We start from the raw sequence: 27,483 nt of genomic DNA on the forward strand, positions 1-27,483 counted from the left end.
ACTTCGAAAAAGGGTAGATGAATAAATTATTCTCTTAGTCGTAATAATATACAAAATACTGGTACGCCATCTGGTTGAAGTTAAATGACGGACAGATCCTGATGCTACCGATTATGACACTATATTCTGAGCAGTTTAATGAGGTTTAAACTTGCCATTTCTCGCTCTACAATGCTGGACTAAAATGAGATATTACACAAGATTTCGGTGCTAGTCACAACAAAATTGCTATAGAAAGGATACAGGAAAGTAGTAATGTCTTTTTCTGACATTAAACTGCGGAATACAGGCCGCAAATGGACGAAAATATCCTCCAAGTTCAAAAGAATGAACTATATGTGCAATTAGGTTTTATAAGCTTATGATCATGGACATCTGTAACTGAGCCAAGAATTCCTAATGGATTTTTTAAATATCAGTGCCCAAGGCAGTCAGCTCTCGTGCATTTAGTTATACTCATGGAGAAATGGTTGATAGCTGTGAGACATGAATAATAGAGATATGTCCAGCTAAAACACTGAGGAGACCATATAGTGGTGGTGAACAGCAGAACTGCTGTACTAGTTATTTCTTGCCAAAAATTAAATTTTGTGTCCATGCACATTATGAAATTTAATCCTTGCTTCAAACAACCTGCAAATCTTACTGAGACTTCATTGAGATTGACATTGTTCACTTCATTGCTATACTCGTAATCAGTCTAATTTCCACGTGTTGTATTTGTTGTTTGCACCCAGAGAGAACTTTTTTTTCTTCTATTATCAGCTTACACATGGTGACTAGTTACTACTCAGGCAAAGCTAGGCTGACGATACTTTAGGCACGAGGAGTCATGCGTAAGAAAAAATTAACACATCATCTGAAGTTAATAGTACATTAAAAACAAGATGACCTCTGTGCTGTAACAGTGTGGGAAACAATGAATGTAATCTACCGGCCTGTGCTTTTGTCTTATTTCTGTGCATTAAGTGGCGATCTTTTGATATATACCACGCAATCATTTAAAACACTTAATACACTACATGTTTTTTTTTTCTAATTACTACTTGTTACCTAAGTTCTCCATACATCTTTGCTGTCACAACACAGTCCTTCAACATAACCTCATGACAAGATCTCTGGGAGAGTCCGGCTGAAATGGTCGGCTTCCTACGGTGCAATGGATTCACGTCCACATGAGTCTGAGGTTGCAACAATTAAAGCTAGAATTTTGTAACTGTCCTTCGAACAGTCACCAGTCTCTAACTACTGTTTCTTAGTGACTTTGACCCCATATAGGGGATCTGATTTTTTTTTTTTTTTTTTTTTTTTATCAGCAATGGTCCATGCAGGACGCACAATCTTAGCCCTTCAGATTCCTTGTGCAGTGTCCGACTCTATTGGAATCGTCGGGAGACTCTGAGGCCGGAACAATAATAATTGGTTGTGAATTTTCATCGTGTAGCCACTATAAGTAGGTTTTGCCATGTGTAAGTTATGTTTAATATAAACGAGGTCTGAAGACCCTTGTAACTTCTTGTGTAACATCAACAAGGGATCTGAGAAAGTTGTCCAAGAACGCATGTGTCTACTCCTGTTTCTTACAATACCTTGACCCCACTGGGGAGATTTGGATTTTTTTCTATCAGCAGTTGCCCATCCCAGGACACATAACCTGCGCCCTTCAGATTCCTTGCGCAGTGTCTCCGGTTCTCCTGGAATCGTTGCCAGACCTTCAGGAGAGAATATTAATACCAGCAAAAACAATAGTAGGTGGAGACTAACTAAAAACCAAATATGTCATAGAAATAATCATTGCGGACCACAATCAGGACAGTTATCAGTTATGATCAGTGGCTCACATTCAGTTACGTTCACTTCGTGTGTGTGTGTGTGTGTGTGTGTGTGTGTGTGTGTGTGTGTGTGTGTGTGTGTGTGTGTGTGTGTGTGTGTGTGTGTGTGTGTGTGTGTGTGTGTGTGTGTGTGTGTGTGTGTGTGTGTGTGTGTGTGTGTGTGTGTGTGTGTGTGTGTGTGTGTGTGTGTGTGTGTGTGTGTGTGATGGAGCATTGATCTCTTCTGGTTGATGTCCTCACTCCAACTTTATGTTCAGAATCCGTTCTCAACTTTCCTCGTTTACGTTGTTTGTGTTGCCAGTCCGTGGTGGCTCACAACCGAAAATCTGTCCCACGTAGATAGTTCCAAGTTTCCTTTTGTATCGTTTCCCTGATTATTAACCCTCTCATGATCGTGCCAACTTTAGTATTCTGTAAGAGGTGACATTAAACGTTTTTATGCAGTTGTCATTCCGTCATAGTGGCTTGAGTGTTAGCATCGCCTTTATTAACACTTCTTGTACCGTAGCAGCTACTCTGGTATCTTATTTTTACTACCACCAGACGATTTCATCCAGGTAGAAGTTATTCACTGGAGTGTGAGTGTTCGTAAAACTGTCGAATGGTATCGATGACCACATTCCTGATAAACTATTTACGAGAAATGTGCACTTCGCTAAATCAGTATTTTAACCAGTGAACCTGGTACCGGAGAGGGACGCCTTCACGTAGTGGCACCGATATAGCCTGGTGGAACCAGTGCTTGGTTATATCACCGTCCCTTGAACGGAGGATGCTGGACTGCGGGAGGAGAAAGCAACTTAAACTACTTGCCCCTGGGAAATCTTCCGAAGTGTAGGAGAAGAAAACATTATCCTGGCTAGCACTCGACAACTGTAATCATTTGTTCCTGATATTTATTTAATTCAGACTGAGTCGTAGGAGCCTGAGAGCAATGATTGCCTGCTGTTGCTGTTAACAGTCTCGTAGCTGGGACAACGGTAATATTCTACTCTGGCTAACGACGGACGATTTCATTTAGCTGAGTAGATAATGAGTCATGGGAGCCTGACTATTGAAAAGAAAACGAGTAAAACACACCATCCACTCACCTGAAGTAGTGCTGTCTACTTCTTCCTTACCCTTTATCATTCTTTTTCTGTGCCTGCCCTCCTCTCTTCCTATTTCTCCCATCTTTTCTGTCGCTTCTTATTATTTTTTTTCCTTTACAGGTGGCTTCACATTGAGTGACAAGCCAAATGGTTTCCTGTAAGCCAAGAAACCATTTACAACCCTGGGTGGTAATCATGAAACCAAACCATACGTGCTGCCTACGTGTCAGCAAGTGGGTTGGTGGAGGCTTAGTGCCGCTCCCCGTAAAACAAATAACTCGGAGTCAAATGGCCACCCCTGACGGGATTATGGCGTCTGGCAATAGATAGATAGATAGATAGTTGGAATATATTGTCATGATAAACCTCTATATATTATTAGATATTTTCTGCACTGTTTTTTGCATCGTGTAATCTTTTATCATAGTAGTATTTTGTTTTACTCAATTATGCGGCCATCATTGATCTGTCATGAAAAACACTCAAGAATTCCTGCGTGTCAGTTGTTGCAGCAGACAGCAATCTATGAAACATAATTTGTGAAAAAAAAAAAAAAAAAGAATAATAAAGACGGCAGTTCTCCCGACAAGAATGGCAGAAAGGAGGCAGAGAAAAGCGACACTGAGGGTAAAATAGCGTAACACTAATATCCCACCCCAGCCGCCTTCTGGCACGGTATAGCCGCATTCTTTTTCATTATACCGAGATGCCCCCAGGTGGGGTGAAGTGACAATCGAAATTCAATAGAGCGTTCTCGTGGGTTATTGCCGGCATTTTTTTTTTTTTTTTTTTACGTGTCCGACTCTGGGCAAAGGCATGAGGCCCTATTCCCAAGACACAGTAGTCCTCCTTGAGGCCCAGTAGTCCTCCTACATCTCCACATGTCACCATTTCGGCGCTAACACCCACCATCCATATTGAATACATGCTAGGGCTGTCTCATACAGGACTGGTGTATTGGTATTAGCGGGGGTATTTTTATGACATGTCGGCGGGTCATCTGGTGGATCAGAAAAGTCTGCTTTTTAAGAAATTCAAATCCCTAAACTGTTCCCTGCCCCAGCCGGGATTCGAACCTGGTTCCATTAGGACTGCAGCCGCCTCTCTACCATGTCTGCCACCGCAGAGCTGTTTCTCTGTTATCCTCTCTCTCTCTCTCTCTCTCTCTCTCTCTCTCTCTCTCTCTCTCTGCCCTGTTGCTGAGCTTGCCCATTCCTTCTCCTTCTTTCCATTCCTTTGTTTATACTCGCTTCCCCTATCTGCCAGCCTTTGATCAGTCTGTTTTGACTTCATATCATCCGCTGCTCTCTCCAGCTTTCTTTTTGTTTAACCGCAGACAGCTGAATTTAATTTTCTTGGGTTGAATGGACTAAAATAGCTGCGTTGTTCCCTCCCTGAGATGATTAGTGGTACCAGTATACTCTCTCCTGGGATCGTGTGACTCACCTTTAGCTAAATGAATTCTATAGGCGGTAGCTTAATAATAATAATAAAAAAAAAAAAAATGATGATGCGATAATGAACTTTCGCTATCCATCTTCCTTTGTACCTTATCATAAGCTTTTCGTGCTTTGACGATTGCCTAGACTGGCTGGATATTCGTCTCTGTTTCAGCCCTGTCCCTTTCCTTTTCCCGTTGTTTACGTCTGGTGCCTGAGGTAGGGTTAGTGTTACATGTTTCTGTATTACTGTTGTCTACTAGTCCCCACTCTCGTTGACGGCTCGCAGCCTTGATTTTACGGCTCCATTTACACCGTATAGTATGATTTTTTTTTTTATGAGTTAACTTTTCCTTAGCTGGTACTGTTTTACAGTTACCTGAACACTCAGAAGTAAGTAGCGGAGGTTGAGAAGCAGTTTATGTCAACTTTCCTCTCTGCTGTGTCCCTCTGGTCATGATTGACCGATATTTTTTGGGGGGTGAAAGTCAGGTCATAATAGGCCAGGAGCATTAGCTCAGATTCGAAGGGAACCTGAAAAAAAATTCGAGAAGCCTGATTTTTTTCGGAAAAGCTACCTTAAAGCATGTGAAGACGAAAATCACAAGCATTCTACACATTCCAAACAAGCTAGCCGTGTGGGACGACAATCAATGATGGCCGCAACGGCATGGGTCGCTTTTATAGTATTAGAGCCAGAAGTCACAGACGGTCATGTAATACCCCTTTTTAAGGGTTTATGGGTATAAGAAAACCATTTCTACCATTATTTCAATGATTAATTGAAGTTTGCTCAAGATATGATGAAGGTAATGTACTATTGTAAACAAAATGGTAAATTTAATACATTTAAAGCCAACAACCATCATTGACTTTTGCCAGCAGCAGTTATTGAACTACTTCTGAATAAAATATGTTTTTAGTATCGTAACTAGTTATGGTCACAATTATATCATGGTGATTCAGTAAATTTTCCGTAAGGTGGGCATGAATTAGCACAAGATTGGTCAGTGCACGAGGAACACATAGGTGTACAGTAAAGTCCTGTTTTCCGACATGTGCATCTCATGCCATACATTTGTTTACACCCACATGACACAGTGAGAACATGCATTCCAAATGGAATGCTCAGTCCCATTTTGACTGATCTGTCAGTCAAAATGGGACTGAGCATTCCATTTGGAAGCTCCCAACCCCAGTCAGTAGGAATTCGATCCTTAACATTGCCCAGCCACTCCTGAACTGCGAAGTAGGCTCGATGTGAGTGGTATACTTTGCAGCTGAGGATGTGGGGGGGTTGTCTATGAAGGTGGAAGCTGCTGGATGCTTTGCTCATCCTCTGCATGTACTGCATATTTATCACCTTATTAAGTGCTGCAAATGTCGGATTGGCATTATATATCTTCAGTAAGAATATTTCCCTCACTCTGGCTACTTCTTCATGGATGGTATTGCTCTTCTTAAGCACATCCAACGTCATCCAGTCCTCGCATTCCAAGACTGTCATGGCCTTCTTTTTGCCAGTGCCATATAAGGCAGAGACTGTCACATCAGGTGATAGTTTGTGCCATCAATATGTGTTTTTGGCTGTGTGGATGCATTCATACACGTAGCCACTGGGGGGGGGGCAGGGGGGGCACTTTGCCACCCCTGGGAAAATTTGGGAGAAATGCTGAAAGGGATTTTTGGCATAGTTCTTGTATGACAATACAGTTTTCTAATGCTACCAATTGTATATTAAACAATATTATCTATTTCCTCAATCCTTCTTTCCTTCCATCCTCGTCTGTCTTTCTTTCCTTCATTTTTTCCTCGTCCTTCTGCCTACGGGTGACTTTACACTCCCTCTTCTGTCTTACTTTCCTTCATTCTTTCCTCTTCCTGCTGCCTGTGGGTGATTCTACACTGGGTGACAAGCCAAATGGTTTCCTGTACACCAGGAAACCATTTACTACGCTGGGTGGTAACCACATAACCAAATTTTGGCGCCTGGTGGTTTAGTGCGTAATTACGACACTTCAATCGGAATGAGCCGATGAAGGTTTATATCCAAGGAGTGATCGGGGTTCATTGCTCACCTAATACCACTCAGGGATGAGTGAGGCTGGTCACTCTCATCTTAAATGTCAGGACCAACTTGCTTAGCCCCGGCCTCCTCCGCTTCTCATGGGGCAATGTAGGATTGGATGATGGATGGATGGATGGATTATCTATTTCCAATTTTTTTTTTTTTTTTATGTGAGGAAGAAGGAACCAAAGGCAATGAGCCCGCAATACTGTTCCCTCCAAGAGAAAAACAAAATACAAGAGAGAGCCAAATTCAAGATCCATTCATTTCGAGATGCCTGGACACACTGCGTTTGAAAGACTGGAGATCATAGGAAGCAGGAAATACAGACAGAGGGAGACAGTTACGGAGTTGACCTGTTGCATAAATGAAGGACTGGGAGTAACGGTTGACTCTTGCATTAGAGAGTTGGACAGAAAAGGGGTGAGAGTTTGCTGCTAGACGGGTGCTACGCGCCCGTCGTAGAAGTGGAGGAATGCATGCAGACAGTTCAGAGGAACAGTGATCATTGAAGTAACGATAGAAAAGAGATAAAGATGCAACACTGCGGCGAAGAGACAGAGGTTGAAGGGAGTCAGTAAGAGGGGGAGAGTTAATGAGACGAAAAGCCTTTGACTCCACCCTATTGAGAAGAGCTGTATGTGGGGAGCCTCCTCACTCATGACAGTTGTACTCCACACAGGGGTGGATAAAACCCCTGTATATAGTCAACAATTGTGCAGGGGTAAAGAAGGAATGGAGTCGGCTTAGCACACCCAATCGCTTGGAAGCAGATTTTACAAGAGATGTAATATGATCTTTCCAAGACAAGTCCCGAGCAAATGAAACCCCAAGCATGTTCAACGATGATGCAGGATTAAGTTCGGTATTATTAAACATAAGTGGGTATACCTGTGGAAGATTTTGTCGGGTTGATAGGTGCAAAAACTGAGTCTTTGATGCATTAAATCATCCAGATTATTTTTACCCCAGTCAGAGATACGAGCCAAGTCAGAAATTAGGTGTGCCATAGCCTCATCCCTTGCCTGTTGAAGTAACTTCTGAGATGGACGTTGTGGGAATCGAATGGAAAGGTGAAGGGTGGAGTCATCAGCGTATGAGTGGATAGGGTTAGATGTACAGCTTAGAAGGTCATTGATGAATAAAAGGAAGAGAGTTGGTGATAGGACAGAGCCCTGAGGAACACCACTGTTAATAGATCTAGGAGAAGAACGATAGCCGTCTACAACAGCGGCTATAGAACGACCAGAAAGGAAGCTAGAGATGAAGGCACAGATAGAAGGATAGAAACCTTAAGAGGGCAGTTTGGAAATTAAAGATTTATGCCAGACTCGATCGAAAGCCTTTGAGATGTCAAGTGCAATGGCAAAGCTTTCGCCAAAGTCCCGAAAGGAGGATGACCAAGAGTCTGAAAGGTAGGTGAGAAGATCGCCTGTGGAGCGTCCCTGACGGAACCCATACTGACGATCAGAAAGAAGGTTGTGATAGGAAAGATGCTTTAAAATTTTTCTATTAAGAAGTGACTCGAAAACTTTTGAGATACAGGATGTTAAAGCAATTGGACGATAGTTAGAGGGCTGGGAATGGTCACCCTTCTTTGGGACTGGCTGAATGAGAGCAAACTTCCAGCAAGAAGGAAAGGTACAAGTTGATAGACAAAGGCGAAAGAGTTTGCCTTGGCAGGGAGTAAGCACAGAAGCACAGTTCTTGAGAACAACAGGAGGGACTCCATCAGGCCCATATGCCTTATTAGTACTGAGGCCAGCAATGGCAGAAAATACATCAGCTGAAGAAATTTTAATGTTAGCCATGAGGAAGTCAGAGGGGGGAAGTGATGGAGGAACAGCACCGGAATCGTCTAAGGTGGAGTTGGAGGAGAAAGTCTGAGCGAAGAGATCTGCTTTATCAGTAGAAGAAATAGCTACAGAGCCATCAGAGTAGAAAAGAGGAGGGAAGGATGATGAGGTAAAGTTATTAGAAAGGTTTTTGGCAAGATGCCAGAAGGAGCGGGAAGAGTTTGAGTTAGAGAGTTGAGAGCAATAATTTCCTTTGAAACTGAAAGCTAGACTAAATATAATAAAACCCTTGAGAAAAAATGACCAGTTACAACTTAACAATTTCCCTTATCACCTTAGATTATGTGGTTAATATTAGAGGTCCAATGATGTTTTTCACTTGAATCCTGATGAGGTGTAAAAATGGCCTTCCTGTCCCCTCAGCCACATCCTCTCACCAGCAGCCATATCCTCTCATCCTGTAGCCAGTTGCAAATAAACACTGCATAATTATTGTTAGAAACAACTGTAACAAAGCAGAATTTTTGAAGACTGCATGAAGCTACTTCATGAAGCTCAGACTACATTTTAGAAGGTAAGCAGATATAAATATGTGTGCCAGGGGCCTCGTTTGGGTGAGGGACTGAGGGTCGTGCCCCCCCCCCCCCCACTTTTTGGAGCCTGGGGGACAGAGTATCTTTGGGGACAGAATATCTTTTGTCTGTCACACTTTTCTAGGTGAAAATTTTCAGGATGCATGGCTTTACGATGTTATTCTTTTTTTTCCTTATTGGAAAAATCCTTCTATACGGTACATTACAGTTCAGGTAATATGAAAATCATTCCCTGCTGAGCGGGGCAGGTCGAGTGGTCACCAGAGTCAAGGATTAAGAGAGGTTAATCCCACCAGATGTATCTACTTAGGTCAGTCTTGACGTATGCACCACCCTTGATGCCTGAGCCAATGAGAATCAAACTAAGAGAATAAGTAATGGAAAACAGAATTTCTATTGGCTATTACCACAGCAGTAGTACAAAACAGAATACCAGAGTGCGGGTGGCTGCAGCAGCGAATTTTGATTTACACATATGTGCTAAGTGGTGTGTGTGTGTGTGTGTGTGTGTGTGTGTGTGTGAGAGAGAGAGAGAGAGAGAGAGAGAGAGAGAGAGAGAGAGAGAGAGAGAGAGAGAAATACTAAACTGCAAACGAAAATAGAAAATAACGATAGTATCGCGAATGTTGGAAAGTGTGTGTGTTCGAGACACTCACGCCAGTATGGTGACAGATATTTTGGGGAAATATTCTAAGTGTTTGCCCCCCCCTCCCCGGCGAAAATCCTGGACACGCCACTGGATGCACTGCCTGCTGGATGTTGTGTATGCTATAAACAAAGTCCTTGTGTACTGCATGTAGATACTGTCTGTTGTGGCCCTATCGACCAACATGACAAGCAGATCTGTATGCTTTGCCAATTCTACTGTTCTACTGTTCAGAGATAATTCCTGTTCATGATCATTTAAGATCTGAGTAAGCTGAGTGACAACATGTTTATGGAGAACATTGTCTTGCGGGCATTATATACTTTTATAGGAGCATCTCATGGAGGGTTCTGAGTTCGTTCAAGTTCACTCCACTCAAACAGTTCGGTGTATCAAGCATCTCAGACACAACCGAGGCGACAGAAAACATGTCTGCACGTAGAGCAGGAACGTATGCTTGCCCTGTCAACATTTGCTTCACTGAGTTAGGTGCACAGACAGTTTCCCACTGCCCTTGCAAATCACTGCCACTCATGCTGTTACCCGTTGCTCCCATGTAAGAATAATCAGGTGGACTCCGCCTATTCTTACAATGAGTCTGGTGAGGTCTGGTGAAGACGACTATTTCAACAGCTTTAATGTAGAGAGGCTGATCAGATGTTACTGACACACCCAGCTTACATTTTTTAGTTTATTTTTGTGCGTAAGCAAGACCGAGGAAACAGTGTGTGGTTGATTGGGATTGTGGTTCAGGAATGGGAGAATCTCAATTCTGCTTATATCAAACCTTTCCTGTCTGCCTACAGACTGATTGAACCCATTCCACTATGGACACTGTTTACGATAGAAGACAAATTAGCTGGCCAGCCACATAAACCACTTTTGCTAACTTCAGACTTGCCGGGTTGAGATTTGGCGGTTCTCGAGGGCCAAAAAGTACATGTTTGAGACCTGGAACTGCTGGTTTTTTGTATTTGTTAAGTTGTATCTCAGAATATCCACCAACCGTAGCAGCTGACTGTACTGAGATTGAACAAGGGAGCTATGGTTCAGCATTGTCCTTTCCAGGTGTGATGCCAGAAAAGCCACTCATTGCATGCCATGTTCCATGTCCAGTTAATGTAAGAATGTTGATGTCGGCACTGTCAAATACAAAATTAACAAGTGCCTTTTCCCAGCCATACTCTTTCTCCCCAGTTGGTATCATTGCATCACACAGGCGTAGTACCTCTCGATAGTCGTCTGCAGATCCTAACCTGCAAATCTACTGGTTCACGTGATTCTAACCTAGAACTGATGTATACAAATATAGCCAATGTTATTGGTGATGTGAAAGATCTGGGACGTGCTGCACTTGTTACAGTGTATGCTATTCCTATCTGACGTGCTCACTGTTCATCAGCCGATTTAGCAAACCTTCCAGAAGTTCTGACACCATATGTTCACTGTTGTCCATGTCAGAAAATTTGGGATATTTAGATGTGTCATACATGATGGTCTTCATTTGGTCATCAATAAGTGATGCAGCCATGTCTACAACATGACATCAGACCTATTGCATTGTAATTCTCTCTCAGTATCCTCTTACCTTAATCTAGAAATGTGTATATGGTGTCTTTTCCATTGTCACATATCATTATCATGCTATCTCTAGTGCTCTTGTAACTTATCTTTCAAACTCAAGGTAGTGTAGCATTCACTATCATCAGAGTACTTTCTTATCAATGACTCTAGTTCTGTGATGGAGAACTGATGTTCATTATACTCTTGCCTATGCGTTCACAGAATTTCGGGAACTCATGTTGTTTTTTGGTGTGGACTGATCCTGAAGGCCTCCCCTTGGTTTCCTCTGAAGCCCTCGCCGATCACGAAAACGGAATTGACAATCATGATGGTCCTTGGCCTCAGCTGCCACAAGACCACCAACATTTTGAACGCGTGTATATACAGACTCTCCCTAACTATCAGCTCGCTCCATCGCCTTGGCTGCAACAGATGATAATAGTTCAGTTGTTCGAGCATCGTGGGTCGCCTCACGTTGGTTGTTTGGCGATCATACTGTAGTCCACATATTTCCCACAGCACAGACAGTCTTGTTTTATATTAAAGATATTGGCCTGTGAATGGCTGGTGATTTTGTTATGCACTTGTCTCTCCAATTCTTCTGACTCCCTTTTTCGCATTTTTATATATGATGGCATTATGTAATATCCTTATGAACTGGAACTGGCAACTCTTTAGATACTGGTAATAGCTTTTCATCAAGTCCATCCCTCAGATCAGCATTAATGATCAAGATGCTGGGTAGGCCTCTTACTGTGACAGTACTTCGGTCAGAGGCGATTGGCCTATCACAAAATCACAAATATGACATTGTTGTTGTGCTGCCATCTCGTTCCATTCACACTGTCTTCTGTCCATGTATGTACTTCTGCCTCTACACTTCAGACTGTATCCAACTTAAAAAATAAAAAGATCTGATGAAGTATTCTCTAGTTAATTCACAGCAAAATTATCAATACAGATTTCCGATGTTTTGCGTTTGACGCACGTTCTCTTTGCATATCAGTGACAGAACTTTCTGAATAGCCTAATAGCAGAAATGGATTTATCACACCTTAAAACCCATAAAATGTGGTATTACATGACCAAGTGTGAATTTTAGTCAATAAGCTATATATGCGCCCCATGCCGATGGTGACCATCTTGAATATTTGTCCAACACGGTTAGCTTACGTGGAATGTTTAGATTGATTGTTATTATTGACTTTGGAGGCTTCTATATAGCTTTCCTGAAAAAATCAGCTTTCTCGACTTTTTTTCCAGGTGTAGCCTATCTTTAATGTTCCTGGGCTAATAAATCTCGTGTACAATTAACATGCTTAAAAGTCGTTTCAAGCCTAGGCCGTTTGAAGAATTATCTCATCTTTCAAGGCCTGTGGTGATTTCTTATAACGTAGAATATGAAACTACAAGCCAAATAATTTAAGAAATACACGAAGCACCCTCCACCTGACCTTTTTAGTTGCCAGTTCCTCCCAGGGTTAGGAGACCTGTCTAAGTGTATGAATAAACCCCACTTTGTTCTGTCACGCATTCGTCGAGCTGCAGGCTTCCCTCCTCCCACCACCCCCAACCTCCCTCCTTCCTACACACCCCTCCCTCCCTCCCTCCTCCTCTCCACTGCACTCCACCATTACCTAACTATGCTCTCTCCCAGGAGCATGCCATTCCTTGCCTTCCTCGTCGCGTGTGGCGCTGTGGCAGCCTGTTTTCATCCTTGCAGTAACCACATCCCCATATTTCCTGTGCTTTGCTATAATGTCCTTGGATAATAGAAGAGATACAACAGTTTCAGTCTACCCTATAGAAATAAGACTCCTGCAGTCTGCATTCCTTTATACGCATATGAACTCCCTCTGCTGTATCCTCTGCAGTTTAATTCATAAATCACGATGACGTACTGTACTTTTCATATAAATCCTGCCACGACCAGACGCGTTGTATTCAACTCAGGAGGCACCTTTCTATCTGGATTGATTCGATGCAGCCTTCATTAACCCGCTCTCAGGGTGCTTTCCCAGGTTGAAAAAGTCGTTTGTAAATATCAGAATAAAATGAAACAACTCGTCATCTGTCTGAAGGCTGCTTATGCATTTCATGTTATTATAGTTCTAATACATCGCAAACTGTCCCACAATCAAATAAGCCATTGTAGCGTTGCTGGTACCGGATCTTAATATACTGTATGTCCAAAACTTGCCAAATAGCAGAGGACAGGACGACATGGAAACGATTTATTTGTGGCCACTCCCTGCGGGATTAAGGCGTCTGGCAATAGATAAACAGATAGAAGCGCTGCGTTTTGATGAACATTATCGAGTTCAGTCACATCTCACAGGTATTTTAGGGATTTTAGCGTTATTTGTAGCGCTTTTTTAAATTTGGTCCATCCATTTATCACCCAAACCTCATAAGCCCCACCAACAGCGTCGGGGTCCAGGGCTAGGCTATTTAGTCCAGTCATTTAAGCGAAGTCACAAGTCAATCGCTCGTGAACGGTATTATGTAAACAATAAACCTCATCGGTCACTCGTAAGTAAACCCTTAAGTATCATACCCGGTTGGAGAGTCATAATCACCAGATCATCATGCGTCATCACACTTTCTTGTCACCTTAATGTTTAATTCTTCTCTGTTTTCTTCGTTCATGCTCACAGTCTATATCTTCGCAGCATAAATTTTCACTTATTCCCAGTCTCATCGTTGGCTTTCACAGTCACTTCTACTTACCTTAAATTTTCACTGCTTTCAAGTTTGATCTGTAAACTTTCCCTTCATCCCAGCTCGCTCTCTTCTATCACGTCTCACTGTATATTTTCTCTTCTTCCCAGTTTTTCTCCATTTATGTTCCCAGTCACTTAACTCTTCCTCCCGCTTGACGCTCCTCTGTGATACTCCAGAAGTCTGTAATATCATGAGGGGATTTTCTCTCAGTTTACTCACGTCTTCGAAGAGAGCCAAGTGGACAAGAGCTTTAGTCAGGGAAGTTACTCGGATTTTCTTATTTTCCTTCTGTGTGATGAGGTTTTATTCATTGTATTCCTGCTAAAGCCAGTTGCTTTTATTCAGATGATTTATAAAGAAGTGGTAAAATGAATGTCGAGTACTGGACTGTTTACGCCTAACCTTTTTATTATTGTGTCTTCTCTAGTAATTAATTTCAGTTATCGCCGGACGATTGTACATCAACTAGCACAAGACAATTTTATTCCCCGTTAACTTCAGATGATTTACTCCAGGAAACACCAGAGTATATTCCAACTAATGCTAGATTTTATTCAGCCGAGTGATTCATATGAGCTGGTAATTTTTAGTGATTCAGTTAATTTTCTCATGCTCGTGACAGCCCTTATTGTTTTATGGCAGCTCATGCCAGACATTTTACTCAGTCAAGAGTGAGTTCCAGGAGCACTAAGAGTGTCAAGGTTTTACCAAACATGAAATGAGGCTCACTATAGCGCGTTTGTTACCTGACGAAGGTCACTTACTCGCTTCACCTCGGCTGAACACCCTGTGTAGTCAGATTAGATGGCTGACTTGATTAGTAAACAAGAACATTCGTCCGTACCATATAACTAAAGCTAGTTAGATTTCATGCAATCACAAAGATTATTCGAGTTGTGGAAGTGCTCCAGTTTCGTTAAATAAAAACACTGACAAAAGCAAGCATCTCGTCTAATTTCGACTTTCCCTTCCCCAATCTCTTCCATCTTTTCCCGCCTTGTTCTTTCATCTTATAAGTTTATCCTCCCAACTCTTTTATTCTCTCTCCATTATTTTCTCAGTTTCATAAACCCGTATCATATTCTATGCTAGTGTTTTTCCTGTTTCATCTATTGCCGTTGCCCTTTGATTCATTATTCGTGTCTCCGTGCTATTTCCCACTTGTGATAATTACTCTCACCTTTCCTTCTGTATCAGGTATTTCCAAATCTTTTCCTTTACCTGTCCCATCCCTTTCCCTCAACTGCTCCATTATCTACTAACTTCCTTTTATTTTCACTACTTTTTTACTCACTCGCTTCCTTTCTTTTAACTACTCTTTTCCCTTCTCATCTCTTTTCCTTTAAATACTCCTTTGCTTACTCACTTCTTTTCCTTTAACTGCTCCTTTACCTACTTACTTAGCTTCATTTTCTTTACGTCTTAGCCCAATCACTTCCTTTCCATTAACTATTCCTGCCCCAACTCTTTCCCTTACGGTACTTTCATTGCTTCTCTCCCTACTCCCTTACTTTCTTTTGACTGCATCATTACCTACTTTCCTTCTTTCCTTTAATTACTTCTTAAGCTAGTCCTGTACATTCCTTTCATTACTTCATTACCTATTCACTGTCCTTTCATTATTTCTTTACCTATTTCATTACTTTCCTTTAGCCACTTTTATTCTACTCTTCCCCCTTCCTCTAATTACTTCTTTATTACTTCCTGCCTTTTGCTTCTTGCCGTTCAGTCATTGCTATCTCCTTCACCTCAATTATCCCTATCTTTATCTGTGATTTTTCATATTACTCCAAGTTTTCCTCTTCAGTTTCCTTTCCATTTAATTTAAAGTCAGCTTGGCCCCTTTCTTAGTTTAACGCTTAACCTCACACCTTTATATGTCATTCTTTTTCTTATCTGACTCTAATTAGCACGCCATATCTCACGGTTATCCCTAATTAATGAGATATTAACTCTCTCAGGCTTCTTTGACTCCCTTTCAGCTGAATAAAATCTTGTTAGATAAAAATACATCTAATTCTAATTAACCACATAATCTTTACCGTTCCTTTGCCATTGAAATGTTAACTGTCTCAGGCCCAGGCCCCCTTATACAACCCACTCCCAGGTGACTAGCATCGTCTCGTGTTAGGTTGAATAAAATACTAGAGCTGTTCTGACTATGAGAGGGTTATCCTGTTTTTAATTATACGATACGGTACCAAACCTTTACCTTTCCCAGTGACGCTAAGGTGTTTCAGGCCAGTTATGTCTAGGTACTCAATTCTCAGTGGGAGGCTTCGTAGCAACTCATCCTAAACGATTTGTCATCCTCGTTATACCTAACCATTGTCGTGTATGCTCTTTATATCATCTTCCTATCAATATTGTTGTCATCAGTTCACATTGAAGAGGATACTGAGATGTAGTGTGAAGAAGTTACGAAAGAGGTGTTATATCTCAAAATCTACTTAAAATTTGGTCTTGAACTAATCAGCTAAAAGAAAGCTCGCCAGCCAAAAGAGTTTAAAACACTTGGTCATGGTGTTTACTGTAAGACCTGACAGATTTCGTAGATGTCAGAGGAATTAAGGGTAAGCAAGATGGTAATTAACACGGTCAGTATTATTCCTTCACTAAGAGAATGCATTTTTTTTTCTTTTTACATCTACACTTTATGCAGCTTGGGAAAGACCTATCGTACTGAAGGGGTTAAAGAATTCAAATTCTAACCCCCAAGTTCGAAGACTCCCACGCTGAATAAAATCTCTCTGGAATCGCAAGAATATGACACTAATTACGTAATCCGTCTGAAAGTCAAAACACCAGTGAGAATAGGAAATGGTTAGGCTGCAGCCCATTTTGTATAATGGGAAAGGATTTCATTACATTTATGGAAGGGATTATTTTTGTTTCTTCTCAGTGATGGCACTGATAATCCCCCCCTCCTTTTTACCAACGCTCTTTGCCACGGCCTCACGCTGTTATGTTTGGTACAATTAACCTGAAAATTACAATGCATGTACAGTACCTGGCCCTCTTACTTGTATGTCCAGATCAGACAACTTTGAGATTTTCGATAAAGGCATTTTGAATTGTTTTAGAGCCTCAGCACTAAAAATACAGGCAAATAATCACCTTCAGACAGGCGCAAGACCATTAGACACCGGAACAACTATCCCAGTACAGGCAGATGTTTTGTTCGGCATCGAACGCAGCTACATTATTGAATTACTGTAATTCATTTCGAGCGGGCCCTCTACCCTGTTTGCTTTGTACTTCGTATGCTCAATATGAGTTACAAATACGGATACAGTTACTTTTCTCATAAGAAACAAAGTACGTTGTCTCTCTAATTTATTTTCCATCTTATGTCAGAGTATGTTTGAAAAAAAAAACAAAAAAAAAAAAACTTCCATTTCGCAATGACAAGTTTGACTTTCCTTTGCGACGTACGGTAATTCAGAAATTTTATACTAAAACTAAGAGACTGTGTTTTGCTGAGAGACAGCCTAGTTGTGAGTAGGTTAAAACATCAATTCATTCATCTTATTGTCTTAATTCTGGCTAAAAGCAGTTTAATTTTTCCCAGCCGTCAAAGGATTACCCCGTTCACTGCGCCGGTATTAATTTGGTATATTATTACTACGTCCACATTATTCAAATCAACTTAGGAAAGATCCCTGATGATAAAGGGGTTCGTGGATTCTCTTGCCTAACCTTTCCAGCTCGCAGACTCCAGTAAGCAAAACATTGTGTATAAATATGATAAATGAATAAATAAACAAATTGAAAAAAGAAATGAGGTAGCAAGAATAAAATGGCTAAAGACGTTCCCAGGCTCAAGGGATTAACCCTCTCAGGCTCCTATGACTCTCTTTCTGCTGAATATAATCGCTTGGTGTAGCTACAACACGCTCCTATAACTCACACTCACCTAAATATAATCGCCTGGGTTTAGCTGTAATAAACTGCCAAAGAACACGCGACCACGAGAGTTAATCCTTCTTGCACGATTCCTTGGAGCAAGAGGGCTAAAGTAGCGTCCGGATTAAGTGCAAAACACGGTAATTCCGGCGGTGCTTTACTGGCGGGCTTAACTCAGGCGCGGATGTAATGGCTCACGGATTTAGATGGGATTAAGTCTGGGTGCCAACAGGATAGAGAGAGAAGTTAGCAATGCCGCCTAGGTAATTATCGTCTCTGAGTCGAATTTAAAGTGGCTTTGGAGAGTCGTAACACCTCTCTCTTAGCGAATTATTCGGCATATTACTCTATCGTATCCTCATCGTTGTTCCTGACAAAAACTGTCAATACCGAACGACCTAAGAAGCATATAATATTGCGGTAACCTAAAAAGTATTTAATATTGCGTTAAGGTGTATGAAATAAGATAAATCGCAAAGGAAAGCGTGCTTTGAAACCTCATATGTCACTTAGAATACGTCTCTTTCTCTGTATGTTTGGAAATATGTAGCTAGTATCGGCGAAGAAAAAAAAAAAAGTCTTGTCGCCTCTCCTGCTCTTCTCTCCATAGACTCTGAAAATCTGTCTTTCAGTTCGAAGTAAAGGACACTTATGACTCTGATTTGTGGCCGTTTATAGTCAACATTGTCAACCGCTCGGATTCACCGGAATGATTTGCAAAGATTATGGAGACCTGATAGGAACTTGCAGTACAGTCGATTAACAGAATATCGCAGAGGATCAGTCTGGTGTTTTCCCAAAGGGTTCAGTAGCTACAGCTCGACATCCCTCCAGAAGACTGGTATATTTTGTATATATGGTAAAATATACAACATTGTATAGTAGCAGTGTACTGTTTGGTTTCAGTCGATATGATGTGGTCTGACCTAGTACAGGGTGACCTTCCACTCATTGTGATATAATAATTTATTAGTACAGAAACTTACTGAACTATAGATTAAGTGCGCATTTAGCAATTTGTTCAGTGATGCTAAGGATAAGATCATACTGTAAAGAATAAAGATTTCATTCATTGCAAATATAAAGTTATGTATCAACCCCTTCACTATGATATCAGTAGTTTCATCTTCATAACGACCAGGCGACTTTCCAGAGCCTAGGGAGGGATTCATAGATGTGGAGGGGTTAGAAACAACTACTGTCTTTTAAGGATGAAGATTGTTTCGTATAATTAATGACAACCACCAGGAGATTTCTTTCAGCTAAGGGGGAACGTCTTGTGACGTAGTTAGTGATGTCCCCATGACGCCCTGACTAATAACCCAGCTTTCTCCACTTGTCATGTCAGAATACTTTGATACTCTTAATTAACTCGTTCATGGTACATGGCACTATGCATTGTTTCCCTCGATCCAATATTAGATATAACCGTTGTGGCCAAATCGTTCACCATGGAAACGTCTCCGGCAGTACGTGGAACTGTTATCACTTACAATGTTCGCTCTGACATCTGAATGTAAAGTTATTTAGAAAACTTACCGTATAATTCATAAAACAGCAAATGCTCCACGGATGAGATATGACATCCTTAAGTAAATGGGGCTAACAGTGATGAATAGGACCATCGAGCATTTTGTAGCAACCAACATTTGCTATATCAGATTGCATCCAACACATATCTGCAACATTATATTTGAATTCGAGTGTACTTCAAAGTTCGCTACCTTGCTTTTTTCATTATCCTGCATAGGTTAAGTACGAGTAAAACAGTACAAATTAATGTGTTACATGCAAGGATATACTATGTTCCAGTGACAAAATTGATTTTTATGCATACAAGTATAGATGTATGTTGTACCTGTTTACATAGTTTCTTGAAGTGATTTGTTTAATTTGTCCTGATGCACTATTACGATGATTATAAAAGCTGGTTGTACCTGGAATTAATGGATTTACTGTATTTAATTCATCCTTTCATCTGTTGTAAATTTTTTATTGTTTCTATATACGGCCATATTTCATACTGAAAACTGATAGGTGTTTTGTTTTAATACTTAAGATGCGTGTCTGTACAGTATTCAGTAAGCAAATAATATATAATACACAACAGAGTGAGATGAAGAGATAATTTGTCCGTAAAATTATTTGCATAACAATGAAGCAATACACTGTGGACAATATTCATGTAGTAATGTGTTTCTGTTACTGCTGGTGATTGTTGTGTGTATTCAGTGAGCAGAATATACAAAACTATACATCATGATCAGTTCTCTCTGTAGAGGGAATAATCACTAGTAAAGAGTAATTTAACAGTTTATACAATAGTCTAACGATGCAACTTGGCCTACCTTTTCTTTTGGTTCTGTTTCTGCTGCGGGCGTGACGTTGCTGAGGGGCCTTGATGAAGCTCCTGTCCCCCCTGGCATGCTTACTGACCTCTTTGACCCGCACCAACGACCTGTTAGCGTGCGTGCCAAGGGATCTGGAGGCTCTTCTGTCTGGCTTGCTGTCCGCTTGGGTGCCATGAGCAGCCGCCCGTACACCCTTGGCGCCATCAATGCCCGGCTGTTTGGTCCCCTCCTGATGGTGGCCGTACTTGCTAATCACTGGGGGAATGTAGCTGCTGTATATCCCAGGGAAGGTCTCGGTAAACACCCGGGAGTATTTGGTAGGCATCAGGGTTTGGGTGTGGTTCCAGGGGCTAGGATTTTGCTGTGCATTTTGTCGAGGGTCATACGACTATCGCTTCCTCTTTCGTCGCACCACTGGCACCCAACCAGTCACCACCCCCTCGGTCACTTCACTAGTCAACGACCCCACTGTCACCTCACCAACCACCACCACCCCTGCCAATGCCCCCCCTTTCACCGCCCCTCCTGTCACTCCCTCACTCTCCTCTGCACCAAATTCGGTCCCCGCCCGGAAGCTTTTAGAGGTGCTGGTTCTTTCCTTTTCCTCGGACGTGAATAAGAAGTTAGGGTTGGTGGGAGGGTCGATCTTGCGATCTCAGGGGGTCTGCAACATTATCCTGGGCCACAAATTTAACAGAACTTTCTCTCCGTTTCCTTGAGTTTTCTAAATGCGTTTCACTAATGCAATCTCTTTGTTAGTATTTGTGGGTCCATCACTTTTCCCAAAGTTGTATCTGAGCTCTTTTTCTGTCTCTACTCGACGCTCTTTCCAGAAATTGGAGGGATGCAGGCTTTTATTTTCAAATTTTAATTCTGGGGTTCCAAGATTAATTAAATAATATTGGCCCTGCTTACACTTTACACAAGCCCTATCGTCAGTGGTGACATTTCCGGGGGAGGCAGTGACTCTAATATCAACTAAGGAAGCTTTACTTCTTTCGGTTGTTTTTTGCCCTGGACGGTGTAGCAACTGTTCTCCTTTGCATAATGAACCATGATCACGAGTTCCGTTTGCATAAAGAGATGGATTAAGGAATTTTACATTAAAGTGGTCCAAACCTGGGCTTCTACCACCGGCACTGATTTCGATTTGCAGTTTGTTTAGAATGTTCACCAATTTTCCCGTCCTTGTTGGGCTGATGTTAGTTGCCTGCGATCTCTGGGTATTATACTTTCTCTCCGAATCATAACTTAATCCGTCGTTAGGAAGTCCTCTACTAAAGATCTAACTAAAGGCCTCGTGTGGCATTCGGTGCTGTTGACTTTGACTTGTGAGATGGTGAAATTTAAATCTTGTTGGAGTAAGAGAAATATTCTGGTGTTGTTTATCTGTGTGGTATCGAGTTTTTGACAGTGCGGGGATTGGGTGAGTTGGAGAAACTGAAGTGCCATCATGAACTTGTACTGAGGGGGTCCCCCTGTAACCCACGTCTTTTGGGAGAGCGTCTTATTTCTTGTTAATCTCTGGCAGTGAGGAAATGTCGCTCCCGTGGATATCATTATGCCCATCTTCTCTGTTGCCTCTTTCAGCCTCCACTCTAGTGGACGGATGGCTGGGATAAGGGGGTTGGCCTTCCCTAGAGCGCACGGGGGCAGGATATTTTGCGCCTCCGGAGGGTATGAGGAGAAGCAGAAGGGAGGGGAAGTGGGGCAGCAGTCTGGCCCACGGCAGGTACGGTCGTGAGGCATTAACAACCATGGAGTGATATAAGCCACATTCTAATGGCTCTGCATTTTCTCTGTAGTAATCACGACGACGTCATGCACTAGGCTTATGCTGGAGTTTTTGGTCTGTTCACCCCACACACTGCCAGATTGATGCCTGAATTCACACGTGTTAGTGGGCCAGTCGAAGCCCTCATTGTGCCCATTGTCACTGTGTCCATAGTACTGATCAAAACGATTTATTTCCTTCATCATGATTTAAAGCACTGCTGTTCATAGTTGTGCAGATGGATACACATTTGAAGCTTGCTTAAAAGTACACTGACATAATTGTCTTATTCCCGTTCATTTCACACATGTGTTAGTAGGGATGATTCTGTGACAGGTGGAAAACACGGTCGATTAATTGTGTAAATTAACATGCCATTCAAGTGGTGAATAAAACTGGCAAGGTGTAATAGGTTTAGAGGAAAATAAGAGCTTAGAGTAAATTACACAGTGATAGCGACATGTACCAAACAAAAAACAATGTGTACATCGTGATACTCAAAATGCTCATGCGCATCATAATATATATATAATACTGTATATAGACACAGGTATTTTATACATCGCGGTGACCCACGCCTTTCCTCGAATATGAACCCTTGACGTATGCCGGAATTTTGGCAAGAGCTAATTTCCTATCTAGTACAGCGTACGGAGCTGTACCATACTTTATTTACCATTGCGTTCTCTGTTATAAAGTTTTAATACTCTCTTCTTTCGCTGTTCTAAATACTGTAATCCATGTTTAAGAGAGCGAGAGGAATGAAAATAACCCTCTTCCACCCACACCATCTGCCGGGTCAGTGAAATGCCAAGCTTCTTCACTCAGCGGTCTTTTAATTCAGTGGTTCCTGCCGTCAAAACGTTAGATTCAGTTTACTGGTGACCTGTGATTATGAATCTGTTCGAAGCAGCCCCTATTAGCTTTTATAGTTTGAGTGGCCTTTGATATGTTTTATGAAATAGACTGAAAGTAGCAAGAATGCACTGAGATAGACGCCAACAGATAGCAGAAACTAGTCAAACATAGTCAATGATTCAGACCTGGTGGCCATCTCACGCATTAAATATCTCTTTATGTTCACGTTAGGCCTACGGTAAGTTAGGGCATAATCATCATTCATATACGTACTCATAGTCCAGGTACAGTTCCTTATGCATATAAACAAAGCCAGACGTGAATGAATACAAATGCCAAAAAACACATTTAGTCTCACGAAGGCATTTAGTACTCTAAGGCAATCTCCCGTTCTCATATACTCATATATTTGCCCCAGTTCTCGCACGAGGGCATCTTAATTTGCAAGTAAAAAGAAAAGAAATAAAAACACCGTAATGTTTCTGTTCCTAATCACGAGTAGCTACAATTATACCTCCCACTCATATATTTCTGTTCCTACACAAAGCACATAGCTTGCACAGCATACAAAAGCTTTATTTTGTCAAGGGCTTTTTCTAAACTTTCATGCATTTACACACACACGCCCATATTTCTGGCACACACACACACACACACACACACACACACACACACACACACACACACACACACACACACACAAGCACGCGCGCATGCGCGACTCTCATGCTTCCTTGGCCATGCACATGAATATGGAAGCCTACACGCACGAGGGGTTTTGCACAAACAAGAGGGAAAAACAGGTTCAAGCCAGCCATCATGGGTTCATTGACGCCCTGCCTCTTCCCCCCCTCCCTTTTTTTTCGGTTATACCGGGTGATTCGCATGCTGTGCACCTCCTCTCGTGTGTTGTGGGGTCGGTGCATACATCACTGGCAGTATCTTCCTTGTATCTTTTTCTACTCCCCATATTTTTATTCTTTCTAGATATTGTTTAGTTATTTACGTTCACTGGTTGCATGATTGCCCAGTGATATCGTGAGAGTAACTAAATGTCTGCCCCCTCACACCAACAGCCTGAGCCGTCCCCGCAACACGGATGGCAAGAGCGCAGATTACTGATCACTTTGTAAATCAACATGATAGCCACATAAATATTCTCACACACGCACATACACACATACGCATGATAACATACATTCAACAGCACACGGGAAGGCAAAAATAGGAACACTTGTTTAGGCGTGTAAAAGTTTCAGCTATTACGAAATTTTATTTAAATTATATTTTTAACATTTTAGTGCTAGCTATAGAGAAATGTGTAATGGATATGTAATAAATTTGCCGTTTCGTACTGTAATTGTTGTTTTTACGCGTGTTGGCTTTCTTACCATGTGAATCATATTGTTAAAATGTTCGTTTTAGTTTTACCTTTTGTTTCCCCGTTTTTTTTTTCTCGCAATTAGAATACGTTTCACATGCTCCTGTGACTGTGTGCATGCGGCATTAGTGTTGTGTGGAACAGCACCGAAAGCGGTTAGACAAACAAATCAGTAAATATTAAACTTTAGATGTAAAAAAAAAAATCCCACTTCTTTTCCCTAGTATTTCCACTTTTTTCCTAACCCTTCAACACGGTGACGTACCTGTATATTTTGCTTGTGCAGTCTCCAGATGATTTTCTTAAGATTTGAGGAAACAGATAGCAGTGATGAACGATAAATAGAGCTTTTATGAACCCATTCATAATCTCAATTTTGTCCTTCTAAACTGAATATATACGACTGAAGGTAGCAAGAACACAGTCAAAACAAGTGGGGCCAGGCACAACAAACCTCGCCCGACAGCAGTTGTTTTATTGCTATTAAATACTGACTTGTTTCTGCCATTTAGCGTCAGTGCACAATAAAAGTCTAAGGTAATGGCGCAAATGTTTTCAAGTTACACCCTCTGAAAATCCGTGATCTTGCGTTTGACCTTTCAAAGTCACTCAAGGTCAAAGGTCATGCTGCCAAATGAAAGCCTATATGAGACTTCCTGTATCTTAGTAATAGTATATTTTCAACGAACTTCGAGTTATAGCCCCCTGAATATGCGTGACCTTTATTTTGACCTTTCAGGGTCACTTACGGTCAAAGGTTAAGGTACCAATTAAAAACCCGTATGGGATTTCCTATATGTTGATAACAGTAAATGTCTCTCTATCTTCAACCAGCTTCGAGTTAAAGCCCCCTGAATATTCATGACCTTGAGTTTGACCTTTCCGGGTCATTCTCAGAAATCTTGGTGCCAAGTGAAAGCTCATGTTATGAGTTCCTGTATGTTCATAATAGTAAATATCTCTATCTTCAACCGGTTTCAAGTAATAGCCCTCTGAAAATCCGTGACCTTGATTTTGACCTTTCAAGGTCATTTGATTACCTCCGAAATGAATAACTCTTTTGGGACCAGTGCCCACATATCTTGAAAGTTTCATGTAACTTCATTCTGCCGTTTTTTCCGTAATGTTGCGAACAAACAAACAAACTCGACCAAAAACAATACCTCGCGGACTCTGTTCTAGCGAGGTAATTACTTCGACTGACTGAAGGAGTTCGTTCCCGCATGAGATGGCTCCATTACATTCAGCAGACCAGATTAAATTACAGCATTAATGACCAACTCATTCCATTTATTCCGATTTCCGTACAAATGTCTAAATTCCCATGCTGGCATCACTGCCCCACACCCTCTCTCCGGTGCTGCCTCCTCCACATTTGGAAGTAAAAGTGAGGCCAGAAGTGCTCCTCGGTGCCGGGGTTGGCTGCTCATAATGGCCACCTCAGTATCACGCCTGCCTGCCTGCTGCTTGCTAATGGCTCTTGCCATCCACAGTCTCGCGGATGTGGATCGATGCAGCAATGCGCTCTCTCTCACACACACACACACACACACACACACACACACACACACACACACACACATGCTTAAATACCCGTACCCACACACACGCACACATGCTTACGCACACACACACACACACACACACACACACACACACACACACACATGCTTAAATACCCGTACCCACACACACGCACACATGCTTGCACAATCATGCACACCATCTATCAGGCAAGCAGTCACGCACGCACTCACGCACGCACACACAAAGAATACATGCTTTCATATATATATATATATATATATATATATATATATATATATATATATATATATATATATATATATATATATATATATATATATATATATATATATATATATATATATATATATATATATATATATATATATATATATATATATATATATATATATATATATATATATATATATTATGAGTTGTTCATTTGTTAATATGTACGTTTTCCCGGCCACCATCGTGACTGCTGGCGCTCCGTATTTTGCCTCTGCTTGTCGTTGGCTGTCGATGTTTTTGCCATTAGCGAGCGTTGCGGCCGGTATAAGTGTTACTGATATTGCTCTCCGCGCTTCCAGTATGGTTATGGCCAGTGTTTTTATCCTGTTTATAGTTGAGTATACTGGTGGGTTTGGTGGTGTGAAATGCCTGGGATGGGTGTTGAATGTGGCACTGGTGATGGTGGCAGTGGTAATGATGTTACTGTGGAATGGATTCTAACGGGCAGGACATTCACAGTGATCAACCACGCGCTTTGAATGATTTACTCACAGGAAACTGGTTGGTCATAAGGCTGTATCATCGTGTGCTTTGGTGGTTTAGTAATGCCTTCTCATATCCATGGTATTTCTCTAAATGAAACTTCGGTATTCTGTTTAATGTTATTTATGCAGTATATGTCAGTTAGGGAAGTGTGAATACGTACAAGAGACAATTGAAGCATAACAAGCTTAATAAATCAATCAAGTGGTCGTGTTGGAAAGCCTCTTAAGCCATCAGAATCCTACACTGATATGATAATGAGTTTCTATACTGGAAGTGTACAAAATAGTGTACTTATTTAGTGATAACTATGGATTGCGTAGGTAATGGGGATATTGGTGTTCGTATGAGGAATGATACCAGAGTTCTGCTGTGTTACTCAAAATTATTATTGTTGATGAAAATGGTTGTCTTGGCGTGGATGGTGGTGTATGTTTGTTAGCTTTTTCCCCGCGTCGTTGGTGATGAAACAGGTTCCGTTGGTGTGGATAGTGGTTTGTTTCTCGTTTTTAAGTTACATTTGGTCATGAACGTTTTGTTGGTATGGATGGTGACGCGTAAGTTGTTGAAAATGTAGGATATTGGTGGTTGTGTTGTTCTATGGTACTGTTGCTGTTGATGTGGATGTTGCTGGATGATATGTTGTCGATGATGTGGATGTTGTTGGAAATGTTGCTCTTGTTGTTGATGAGGATATTATCGTTGATGTAAGAGTCCCTGGAAATGTTGGGTGTTCATGGCTGGGATGTTGTTGCTATTGCTGCTGCTGCTGTTGTTATTGATGTGAATGTTGTAAGAAATGTTGGGTGTTGGTGACAGGGATACTGTTGCTGTCGTGGTGGTGCGGCTGAGAGGGATGTTGCTGTAAATGATGGTTTTTGCTGTTGCTGTTGCTGCTGTTGAAAATGTTTAGTGTTAACGGTAGGCATGTTGTTGCTGCTAGGGTTGCTGAGATTATGTGAAGTGTTGGGAATGATCTGTGTTTGTGATAAGTATGTTGCTAATTTGGTAATTCTGGGGTGTAAGTTTTGCGTCTTGATAAAAGTTGCGTTTTGTTTTGTGTATAGATATTACTGGCTGTTTATTATTGGATGTGGCTACTGATGGTCGCTTGCCGACAATATGACGAATGCACTTTCAGCAAACACTTACGAAGC

The 27,483-nt window shown here is 41.5% G+C and overlaps 1 pseudogene; it reads right to left on the reverse strand.

The window, feature by feature from the left end:
• Positions 1-20,334, reverse strand: part of LOC145392666 (nephrin-like) — a 241,766-nt pseudogene extending 221,432 nt beyond the window's left edge.
• Between the last annotated feature and the right edge of the window lie 7,149 nt (positions 20,335-27,483).

This window comes from Coenobita brevimanus, chromosome 23, assembly GCF_032717465.1.
Source record: "Coenobita brevimanus isolate Jiangsu-jjx chromosome 23, ASM3271746v2, whole genome shotgun sequence".
NCBI lineage: Eukaryota > Metazoa > Arthropoda > Malacostraca > Decapoda > Coenobitidae > Coenobita > Coenobita brevimanus.